Below are 11,917 nucleotides of genomic sequence, written 5' to 3' on the forward strand. Positions count from 1 at the left end.
CTTCAGCACTTCTCAAAGTTTCCAGGAACTTCTGAGGTCCTTGGTGGGGTGGGCTGTCCTGACTAGGGGAGGAATATGAGGCTGAGTCAGTGAGGGGGCAGCGAAAAGTAACAACAGGAGTTACGTTACAGGGAAATAGAACAGGGAAGCTGGCGTCGTGTGATTGAATATAAAAGGAGGAGCCCAGAGCTGGAAGCGCATGTTGGGCAGGAGTTTGGGAGGTAGCAGAGAGGCTGGGCATCATGGCTGTTCTGGAATGAGTCTGTGTTTTCATTCAGCCCACATTTACTGATGCAGGAACGTTTGGAGAGCCATGGGGAGCCAACAAGCCAGGCAGGGACTGGCTCTCGGGCACGTGGGAAGCCTGCCATCACAGAGTGTTAATGAGGGTTAAGACGGGCTCAGTTCAGACAGATGATGGTGCAGAGCAGGGGCAGGTAACCGGGTCTGGGGAGCAGAAATCTACAGGCAGCAGGCTTGGATGAATAGAGTTGGTGGGTAAAGAGATGGGCTGAAAGCAGCGGGGAGGGAGGGAGGAAGATGAGTGTGGGAGATGAGAGTGCTGCCATGAAGGATGGAGGGTCCTGGACAACCTGGAAGGGATGGAGGCGTGGTGTCTTGGAAGAATGGAAGAGGAGCTGAGTAGGGCTCTTTTGTTGAGTAAGAGATGGAGGAGTGGGAGTGGCTGGGAGGAGTCGGATCATGGTAAGGAGCCTGAACTCAGCCCGAAGGACAGTGGAAACTACTGGAAGGTTTCAGGGAAGGATTCAGGGGGAGATGATTCCAGCTGGAGGGGCGAATGAACGGGAAGGGAGCACAGTTTCAGGGACGCCAGCTCGGGGTGGCTGCAGTCAGCCAGGTCCGGGTGCATGTGGACTGGGGTGGGGGAGAGATGCTGAGGGGTTGAGATGTATCAGGAGGTAGTCACGTGGGTTTTAGCAGAAGAACTTAGGGGGATTTTTTTCAAACTTTTGGCTTCACTGACAAACAAGCACAGTTAATGATGTTCTGTTCCCCTGAAGCAGCGCAGATAAACTGGAGAGATACTTGCTTCCAGTGGGACCTCCTCCCCCGGAATCAGACTGCTGCCTCCGTGTGGACAGGTAACTGGAGAGACCTGCCGGTCTCCCATGGGCCCTGTCTGCTTCACAGCTGAAATATTCTGGCACTTTCAGCCTCATTAAGGAAAGGGATGAAACTCCAGTTGGCCAGTAACCAGAGACCTGGATTAACGTGATGGTGTCTGTTACCAGGGAATGGTTGCGGACGGCTCTCAGCTCCATTTAAGAAGCATTTTCTTCTGTGATCTGTCGATATTTTGCAGTCCAGCTGCTTCCACTAGAGATAGTGGCGGAGCACGCGTGTCCTCGGAGCCTTGACCTGGGAGTATGAGGGCGTGTGCCTCCAGCCCAGAGGCGGGAGCAGCCTCAGAGGTGGACCCAGGGGCACTGGGAGGACTGGAGACCAGGAGCTGGGCCGTGTCCAAGGGCCAGTGATTGGGATTCTAACAAATGGTGTGGCACTGAACACGCTGCTCACTGCCTTTCTGCAGTGCAAGGTTAGCTGGCCGGTGCTAGGAACGCCCAGGGCCTCGGTAGTGCAAACGTGAGTTTGCTAGCTATGTGGTCCTAGGACCCCCAGCATGGGGCTGCGTGCACGTGCTGTAAGTCTCAGCTCCTCACAGGCTCTGCCAAGTTCACAAGGTCTTTGAGCCACCACACAGGCTAGGATGGTACAAAGGCTGCCCCGTCTCCCCTCTCCTTCCCCGCAGATACCGCTGCAGTAGGTGGCCGGGGTGGCCGAGAGGAAGCATGTGCCCCTGCACTCAGGTGCTGTGTCATCCTAGCGTCCCACAGAACTGTACGACATCCTCCTGAAATGTTATCGCCGTGACCTTTTCACTGTGCGCGTCAACAAAGTGTTTACTGAGTGTCTACACGTGCCAAGCACCGTCCGGGTTCAGGGGCTGCGTCTGTCCACAAGACGGAGCTCCCTTGCAGCCCCTCTCCACAGTGGGAGCTGACAGGGGATAAACACTCCCTGCAGGCCATCCAGGAGGAGGCCGTGTTCTCTCTGCCTGCCAGGTTCTCAGAGCCCGCGGTGAAACCTGGCCTCCTGTTGGATGAGCTGTGTGGCCGCTGAGTGAGGAGGGTGGGTTCTGTTCGGGACCCGGGGAGGGAGGGAGCAGAGCCAGTGGGTGGAGAAGTAATTACAGAGCAGGTGAGCAGGTGCGTGAGATGGGAAAAGAAGGAAAAGCAGAGCTGGCTGAGTGCAAGGTATCGTCCCTTAACAACCGTCTGTAAGGTTTTATCCAGAAGCCCTTCACATTTAGTCCAGATGAGGGGGACGGATGGAGGGGGCTGGGGGAGCCCCCCTCCAGAGCGGGGAAGTGCTGCTTGGAAGACACCAGCTGAGGCGTGGCCTGGCTGTCACAGGATGGCTGTCCCTATTTCTGCTTCCCCAGCAAAATGTAGGGAGAAGCTCGTGGTTCTTCCTCTCAGGGGCTGGAATTCTAACTGACCGAAGGACGGAGGGGCTTTAAAAATTCTCAAACAGGTGAAATGATCAGGCAAAGGGCTGAGCCAGGGCTGCCACCTCGTGTGGTGCCACTGGGCGCCACTGTTTCCTTCTCCTTTTTTTGGAGGTCAAGTTGGTTTACAATGTTGTGTTAATTTCCGGTGTACAGCATGGCGATTCAGTCGTGCATGTTCATATATGTTCTTTTCCATATTCTTTTTCATTACAGGCTATGAAAAGGTATTGAATACAGTTCCTTGTGCTGTACAGTAGGACCTTATTTATCCGTTTTATATATAGTGGTTTGTATCTGCTAATCCCAAACTCCCAATTCACCCCTCCCCACCTTCCCCTTTGGTAACTGTAAGTCTGTTTTCTATGTCTGTGACTCTGTCTCTGTCTTACAAATAAGTGCATTTACACTATTTCCTTCCGACCTTTAGACGCATGGGTTTCAGGGTTTAGCTCATCGTCAGGGAAGCGGGAATCAGGGGCACTTACTAAACCTTTTCCGTGTTTGCTGATAATTACCACCCAGCTCCCGATGGGCCCACGTGCTCCCTCTTCCTTTAATTAATTTGCCCTGTATTAATTATTGGGGTATTTTATTTTATAAGGATGATGACCCACCCAGCCGGCAGGTTCAGAACCGCCCTGTTGGCGCTTGACTGACAAGGGCTCGGTCCCCCAGTTCAGCCCAGTCCATCCCGGAGGAGGCATCATTCTCTAGACACGAGGCGTGGCGTGGGGCCGCGCCTGCCAGGGACCCGGGCCTCCTGGGGCAGAGAGCTTGTCAGAGCTGCCGAGCTGGGAAGCACAGCTCTGTTCCTGACCCGTGTGGAGAGCCAGCCGAGCCAGCCAGGGACAGCTCCCCGTGTGCTGGGGTCCCACAGAGGAGTGGATTCAAGGCAAAGTAGTAGGTGACCTTCAGACTGGAGGCCCCTCTACCAGAGCCTCCTTAAAACTCAGATACTTGAGGCTCCTGAAGTGCTTCGTTTAGAATTCAGCTCCAAGCTCTTCGTGGAGTGGGAGGGGTGTCTCTGTCTGGCTGCTTCTTGGTTCCCCTAAGTTCTTTCCTAAAGCCGCTCTTTGTCCGTCTGAGGCTACTGTGCGGTAGCGACATGCAACTTTTTCCCCTGGAGTTTCTGCATTTTTATTCCAATTTTATTCCCAATGCCTACTTGAAATCCAGGAAGTTAAAGATCGTTGGATTCACAATTGCGATGGACGATGAAGGTGTGTGATGCATTGCTGATCTCCAGTACGGGGTGGACTCCAACATACAGCCCTCGCCGACCCAGACTGCTGCAGGAGTCTCCTGACTTCTCTGCCCTCCCCCCCCCCTCAGCTCTCCTCCTCTCGGTCCACTTTTCACAGGGTGATTTTTCCAGATCCCAATTCAGTTGTGGCCCTCCTCTCCTTCAGGTTCTCTGGTGGATTCCTGTCACCTACATAACAAACCTGTATGTCTTTATCTTGGGGCACAGGCTCCCCAGGGACCTTGCCCCTGCATCGGCTCCTGCTACTCTCCCACTGTTACTCAGTCACAGAGGGGACTTTTTGGAATATGTGATGGTGGCTCAGCCTCCACACTTCCGCGCATTTTGTTTGCTCCAGGGACTGTCAGGTCCCAAGCTCGTCCTCTGCTTGAGCTCCCTGTGAACTTGCTCAGATGTTCTTACCTCTGTGAAGGCTTCCCGACTTGTGCCAGGTCCAGTGGACCCCGCCATCCTCTCCCCACATGCCCTGCACCCCGGGGCCCACCCGAGTGTAGCGCTGCTCTCACGCCTGCTCCTCCTGTTACCTTGTGGCCTCCTCGGGGCAGGGCCTGGGTCTTCCTCGTCTTTCTCATTCCGGGCCCAGCAGAGTGCTTTGTCCACAGTGGGGAAGTGAGTTTCTGTTTCTTGTAGGAATAAACACATTAAGGAATGAATAAAGCAGGAATCTCAATCCCTCAGTTCATCCTCTGCTCCAATAAAGATGTGTCTCCTCTGAGAAACAGGAATCTCCACCCTTTCTTTAATGTCATTGAGGTTTCAAAACAAGTCGAATATTGTTAAGGCAAATCAAAGCGGTGGAGGTTTGATGTGCTTAAACCGATCTACGCGTGCTGTACTCTGCGGGGACCGTGGTCCTCCCTCCTGCCTTGACAGGCACTGTCCTGCTGAGACCCCCCGACTCTGTGGCTCAAGGTCAGGTCCCTGGAAGTCAGAAGGTCGATTGGGTTTTGGCACTTTGGCCATTTGGCGGTTTGCCTCCAGCAAGGTGGCCCGCTGCCCCATCACAGGTGAGCGCACCCCGGTGTCGGGAGGGGACCAGGAAGGCCCTGGCCAGGCTTCTCCAGACCTGGCATACCTCTTCCACAGTCACGCGGAAGAGGCACCTTCAGAAAGTCTTGAGGCCCGGATTGTACAGCTTCACGAGCCAGAGGCTAGTTCGCGTGTCCACCTTCACTCCTTCAGGCTCTGCTCCAAGTCATTTCCCTTCCTGTTCTGCCTGAGAAGGTGGAAGAAACCCGCATCCTCCTGTGCCCAGCAGGCTATTGCTTCAGAGGGTGAACCCTGTAGATGGAATTTGTTCTCAGCGTCAAGTTCGTGTGTGCTTGGGGTGGGGGTGCAGGCGGGGGTTCAGTCCACCCCAAGGGTCACTTCACGTGTCCCTCTTTATGAGGGAGGGGTTGGAAGGAAGGAGGGAGAGGTGAGCCCTGAAAGCAAAGTTAATCAAGAGAGTTAAGACCGTGCGATGTGAAATGACAGTGATTGGACAAGTACAGGCAGTGGAAGACGACGGGGGAGGCGTCGCTGAGTGTGGGCACATAGCGAGGCGGCAGGAGGAGGTGGGGGTCAGCCATGCCCTCCTGCAGCCACAGAGGGCAGCTATGGAGGTCGTGTCTGAAGCAGACCCCAGGGCTGGGAATCTGGGGGAGAGTGGCAGGCGCTGATGTAGTGGATGTGGGCAAAGGGGTAATGCTTAGACCCAGGGAGTTCTGCATCAGGCTGGGTTTAAAGGTGCACTTCAGTCTCTTCCAGGTGGATCTCAGACCCTGTGCTAGAACATTTTCTAGAAAATCCTTTGGCCTGGGTCAGACATTTGAAGTCTGGACCTCCTTCCCTTCTTCCCTCCCTCACCTGCTGGCCTCTGAGTAGCCCTGGCCTCTAGGCAGTCCTGTGTCCCCTTCTCCCCACCATTCCCGTTTGCCTGACTTTCTCCTGATTAAGACTCAAAACAAAGTGAAATGTGACAGCTTTTGTAGAATTTGTCTAGCAGGTTTTCTGGTCCACATAGGAAGGCCCCCTTGAAAACAAACCAACAAACCAACAAAAAACAGAGTGAGAGGAGCCTGGACTCCTGGGTCCAGGTCACTGGCTCTGCCTTCCCGGCCCCCTGAGTTCTGCCCGGCCTTGGTTTTTCCCTCTGCCATGTGGGCAGCCTGCCCTGTCACCTCCCTCGAGCTGCCCAGGTGATGATCACTCTGGGTTCTCAGCGAGTGCAACGCCCTGCAGCTCTCCAGGATGCAAATCTGCACTTTTTGTTTTTGGCTAAGCCTCTCACATTAGCTCCAGTTTCATAACGTCGGTCACCCTGCCCCTTCCCTCCCTTCCTGCACGTACAGAACCCTCCCCTCTAGCCCAGATGCACACCTGCAGGAAAAATTGGCTCAGACTCCTTTCCATCTGTCACCGCTTCAAATAGCTTGAGTGTGCTGATGACAGATAAAGTAATTGCAGAGCATACGAATGACTTAATATTTGATGTGTTAAAATAATTTTTTAATGCTGAGCATCTGTACAACTTATAGCTGGAATCCACAGTTTTCATCTTGTTTCCCACTTCTCCCCTGGTCGCTCCCGCGTCAGAGTGGCAGGTACGTTGGCCCCGTGGCTCCCGTTTGTGCTCAGTGTGTCACCGGGAGGAGGCAGGACCTGCCACAGCATCCACAATGCCTGCCGACTTCTGAATCTCTGGGGCCTCATTCAGTTCTTAGCATGTTGAGTTTCTTACAAATGTTGGATGGATGCATTATTAAACAGAAGTGGGGGATTCCTTTGACAACTATTTACTGAGTGCTTCTATGTGCCAAACGCCGTTCTAGGCAGTGGAGCACCACAGTGACAAGACAGACAGGTCCCTGCCCCGGGGAGCCGTGTCGTTTGGTGGGGAGCCACAGCAGCAGTGCAGGTGGAGTCTACCATGGGGGACACAGGGAACCCCGGTGACATGCACATCAAGGTCTCATCTCAGAGGTCAGGGAAGTGAAGTGAGTGGCAGACCGGGTAGGGAGTTTGGGGCAGTCAGGGGAGGGAGGCAAAGAGAGTCCCAGGTAGAAAGAACAGCCCGTGGGAAGGTAGGAAGCTGGGACAGAGAATGGTTAGTTTGAGCAGCTGGAAGACATTCATTACGAGTAGAATTTAGGTCGAAAGAGAGAAGCGAGGCTTTGAAGGGGGAATGGGACAGACCACGAGTCACCTTCTCAGTCGTGGTGGAGAGACAGGGAGGGACGGAAGCATTTGAAGCAGGAGAGTGACATGATTAGGTTTTTCTATTAGGAAGAGTCCCAGGCTGAGTCCGGCAGGGGAGGGTGGCCCGGGGATAGGGCCAGCCATAGGAGGTGGATGGAGGTCTCCATCACTTCAGCTCTTGGAGCTCACTGGGCTCAGGGTTAGGCTTGGGGGTCAGGAAATACAAGGAGAGAAGTCACTCTCTTTAAAAAGGGCTTTCGAACGAGGAGAGCATTCTCAGCGAGCTCCCTTTGGCCCCCACACTCCTTACTTCTGTTCCTTAAATGCCTCATCACCTACGGGTGTGCGTGGTCTTGCCCGCAGAGTGAAGAAGGACAGATGAGAAGCAGATGGGAGATACTAGACGCTAATTCCTCCTCCCTGCGGTGTCCCGTCCGCTTCCCTGGTCCAGGGTCCTCCCAGCCTGTGCGGGAGCCACCTGCACCGGGGGACCAGGGTGTGTGTCTCTTCCCCACCCCACCGCCAGTGACATCACATTAGAGTTCGAAATTTACAACGTGGAAATCCAGCAAGTGCCGCTCCTCGGGGCTTTTATTTTTCCCGGAGCACTGGTTGTCGAGCATCTAGCAGCCCGCCCCTGCCCGCGACCCCGGAGTGAATCTGCAGTCCGGCAGCCTCACGCCCTGATGGGGAGGGGCTTGTGTCGCAGCCGTGGGGAGCACTGAAGGGGTGAATTCCTTTCTTGCTGAAGCGTGATTTCTCCCCACCTCGGCATGGTTGGTTTTGAACGTGTCTCTGAGTTTGAATCAGTTGCTTTTTCCTACCCACCTCAGCTCGCTGATTCTATAGGCAGCACCAGTGAGGGCTGGAATGGCGAGAGGATGTGTCTGTTCCGACAGCCTCCCTGCTGCACACTGTCCAGTCAGTGCCCTTCACGGGGGCAGATATGCTCTCTGGGCCGTTCTTCCGTGTCGGCTGACTTTCCCACCCTTCCTCTGGTTCCTTCTCCGTTGCTCCCTGGAGATGCTCACTTACTGGAACAGAGAAATGTGGAAAGCAAAACAAATTAGTTTTGCTCGTTATCTATCACTTGGAAGATGGTGAACCGATTATGTAATCACTTCGTGGTGATGGAAAGTGTTCTGGATGTGGGGTCACGCTTTCCCACTTACCAGCCACATGACTTCTCCAAGTCCCCTCCTGTCTTTGAAGTTCAGTTTTCCTTGTTTGTCAGCGGGGATGGTGGTAATAACCTAACACAGAAGGTTATTCGGAGGATGGCATGTGGATGCTCATTAATATGTGCACATTTCTCTCCTTATGTAAATATTTTCTAAATCTAGAGTGACTTTTTAACGTGTGAAGTTCTCATGTTTGTTCTGAAGAAATAATCGAGTGTTCGCTATGGGGACACAATCCCAAATTTGCCGGGAATGGCTCAGAAACAATGCCAAGGTCACTGTCCGAGCTCCTGCCTCAGCTGCAGTCCAAGGAGAACTGGCCATACAGTGCGAGAGCCAGTCCCGGGGCCTCTGAAAAGGCTCTGAGGGGAGGGGACCGCACGGGGCTGGGTGGAGCTTTTCCGAACGCCGCGAGGGATCAGGGTTGGTGGGACTGTGGGCGGGACTGTGGGAATTTTCTTGTTGCTCAATTTTTAAATTTTCTGTAATCCTGGTACAGCTTGTACAGCGGGGTCCTTCTGTCCTGCAGGGGGTCCTTCTGTCCTGCAGGACGTGGTCCTTTACTGGCTTCTGGGGGGGCACAGGGAGGAGGATGTGGACGGGGGCTCCAGGCCTCTGAAGCTAACGGAGTTCTGTCAGATCTGTCATCTCTGCCACAGGGGAAGGGCTGATGCTTGCTTAGGCTGGGTACTGCCCCCTTGTCCCAAATACCACCATGCTGTCTCCCCAATGTCAAGTGCATCATTGCCTAGAGGGCTCCAAGACTGTCACAAAGCAACACATCTTCAGAGAATGAGTGACATGATTTAGCCACTCATCCACTGCCATCCAGTAGTGGGTGGGGGAAGAGGAGGGGGATAAGACCTCATCACTCAGGGCTTTGCCAAGTGTCCTGTGACAGAACTCGGGCACATCTACTCATTCCCAACGTGTCTCCAGTCCCTCATCGTGTTCCTCCACACACACCCCCCCCCACATAACACCCTCATCTTTCACGTGGGACACCCATCCCAGGTGAGAATCTTACCTCCTTGGGCCTTCCAGAGCCAGCTGCCTCCACCAGTAGCTGAATGACAGAGGAGTCCCCTTTTACGAGGCTCTGAAGGGGACCACAGTTCACAGTTGCTTAGAAGGATGTGGGTTCTTCACCTTCTGTTTGGGAAGATTTATGAGAGGCGTGCGCTTTTACTGTGGCCCCGTCAGAGCCAGATCAGGCATGAGAAATGTCGGTTCTGCTCTGGGCTGATGCAGTGGGAGGTCGGAGTCAGTGGTGGTAAAGATAAAAGGGCTGTAGAAGTGGAAGGCTGGGGAGGGGGTGGCTTACTAAGGGCATCTGAGCGTATAGGCAAGAAATTCACAGAAGGAAAGCAAAGTGCCCACCAGCAGATGAAAATAGTCCAGCTGCACTAATCGTCACAGAAAGCAAAATAAAATGGGTTAACGAGAGTTCCTGGAAAGGAACCTGTGAAAAAAGAGACGTACAGAAAGATACTGTGCACAAAGATGTTTACTGCAGTGTTGTTTGCAGTGGTGAGTAATTGGAAACAACTTGAGTGTACATCAGTAGGGGAGTGATGAAACACATTACAGGACATCTTTGCAATGAACGCCGGAGCAACCACTTAGGCAACGCGTTAGCTTTTACGTCCTGCATAGGAACGTGTCCTTGCAACACTGGGAAAAGCAAAGCGTAACAGTTTGTATAAAATGTTCCTGTTCATGTGAAAGAATACTTTGTGGGGTGTGTGTGTGTGTGTAAAAGCGGAAGGATACACACCGAACTGTGGAGAGTAGATTCTTCTGGGGATTGAGATTAAGGAGGGGGAGTGTGGGGGGAGCCGTTAATTTTTTATTGAGGTATAATTGGCATATAATATATTAGTTATAATGTATTAGGTGTACAATGTAATGATTCAGACATTTGTGTGTATTGTGACATGATCACCACAGTAAGTCTAGTTAACATCCGTCACCACACATTGTTAGAGAATTTTTTTTCTGATGAGAACTTTCAAGATCTACTCGCTTAGCAACTTCCAAATATACAACACAGTATTGTTAACTGCAGTCCCCAGGGCTGCTCATGTTTTATAACTGGAAAATTTGTACCTTTTGACCCCCTTCACCCACTTCGGAGCTATGACTTTTTCCTTTGTACACATTTCATTGTTTGAATTTTTTTGTATTAAAACTGAAAAAAGATATTTACAAAACAGGTCTCTTGGAGCTAGGGAACTCAGACCTAAAACGTTATCTTGGAACATGGTCTGTCAGACTAGGACCTGGAACTACTTCTGCTCCTGGGGTGGGGACAACGTGTGAGCACAGGACGCGGCCCCGCAGGTCCGGGGGCGCAGAGCGCTCTGTCAGGTGGGTGGAGCTCCACGGCGGTCTGGTCGGGGTGATCCGCTGTGGGACTCAGTGGGCATGTCAGCAGGGGCGTGTTACTCCGAGGCCTAAGAATGCAGGCAGTAAGCACTTGGGGGCTTGTCAAGATGTCACGAGCCTTAGACACCAGCGACAAGGCTGACACATGAGTCTGGGAAGAGCCAGACTAGAGAAATAAGGGTTCCCTGGAGGGATCAGTACCTTGTGTCCAGCAGGAGCAAGGAGACGGGTCCCTGGTACAAGGGCAGCTGGGCGCTTACTCCCAGGGGGTTCCCACTAATTCCGGGGGCGGGTGGCCTGCGCGTGGGAGGCAGATGGCCCCAGCTGCGAGGAGTCTCAGAAGGAGACTGGGGCCTGGGATGGAAGCTGCCCGCTGACCCCACTTTGAAGCGGGGCAGGGCTCTGGCCCAGAGGTGCCCCTTCTGAGCTTGTGTGCACGGAGCCTGCTCCCCAGGCTGGCCGTCCGGGTCCTGCTGTGGCTCTGGCCCCAAGAGGCTCTAGCGGTTGGAGAAGGCACGGCTAGGGGGCTGCCCAGGGTGCCTTCTGTTCATTGTCTCCTAGTCGCAGGCCTGGAGGAGTCAGCTGGGTGGAAAGTCAATAAAACAAGCTGGCGGTTCTCCCCTGGCGCCCTGACCGCCTCCACACCGTGGGAAGCTGGGGCCAGCAGGCTCTTTTCCGAGGGCCCCCCTGCAGGTGCTCAGGGCCAGGCCGCCGCCCACGGGTCCTGCTCGGCAAGTTCTGGGCTCACTGGGTGGGGAGGGAGGTGTGGGAGCTGCGGTGACAGCAGCTTCTCTGGGGTGAGCCCCTCCGGGCGTCTTACGACAGCTGGTCTCCCCTGCCCTCCTGGTTTTTTTTGGAGGGGCAGGGAGAGTAATGGAAGCACACATGGGTTTTGTGCTGCTGATCGGCGAACCCAGGGCTCACATTGGTCTCACCCTCAAGACCCTGGGAGGAAGGAGGTGGTGGTGACCCCGTGGCAGAGACGGTGTGGGTGTGGACCCGGGCTGTGAGAGGCCGGAGCCGGCGCCCCCAGCCGCGAAGGCCCGAGTAGGGCTGTGGGGGTGGGGGCTCCTGCAGAGGCAGGGAGAGAGCACCGGTGTGGGAGTCAGAACAGGACCCAGTCCTGGCGTGGCCTGTGCTCGCTGTGTGGCCCTGGGTGGGGCCTGAGCCTCTCTGAGCCCAGGTGGCGCACCTGTAAAATGCAGGTTGTAAGTCTGTCCACCACGCAGGGCTGCTGGGAGGCGGGAGTAATGACGGCTGGTGTTTGCCCCATGCTTGGGAGGTGCCAGGCACCACAGTCCCACCCACCTGCTCAGTTTTGTTCATATCTTGCATCACCTCCTAACATACAGTCCAGTACACTCACTCACG

The 11,917-nt window shown here is 54.2% G+C and overlaps 1 non-coding gene across 1 annotated transcript; it reads left to right on the top strand.

Moving 5' to 3' along the window:
* Positions 1–5,750: 5,750 nt before the first annotated feature.
* Positions 5,751–5,812, top strand: LOC116661229. Its single transcript, XR_004317047.1, has one exon. It is a non-coding gene; the product is annotated as a U7 small nuclear RNA (small nuclear RNA).
* Positions 5,813–11,917: the final 6,105 nt, after the last annotated feature.

Source organism: Camelus ferus, chromosome 33 (genome assembly GCF_009834535.1).
Source record: "Camelus ferus isolate YT-003-E chromosome 33, BCGSAC_Cfer_1.0, whole genome shotgun sequence".
Taxonomy (NCBI): Eukaryota; Metazoa; Chordata; class Mammalia; order Artiodactyla; family Camelidae; genus Camelus; species Camelus ferus.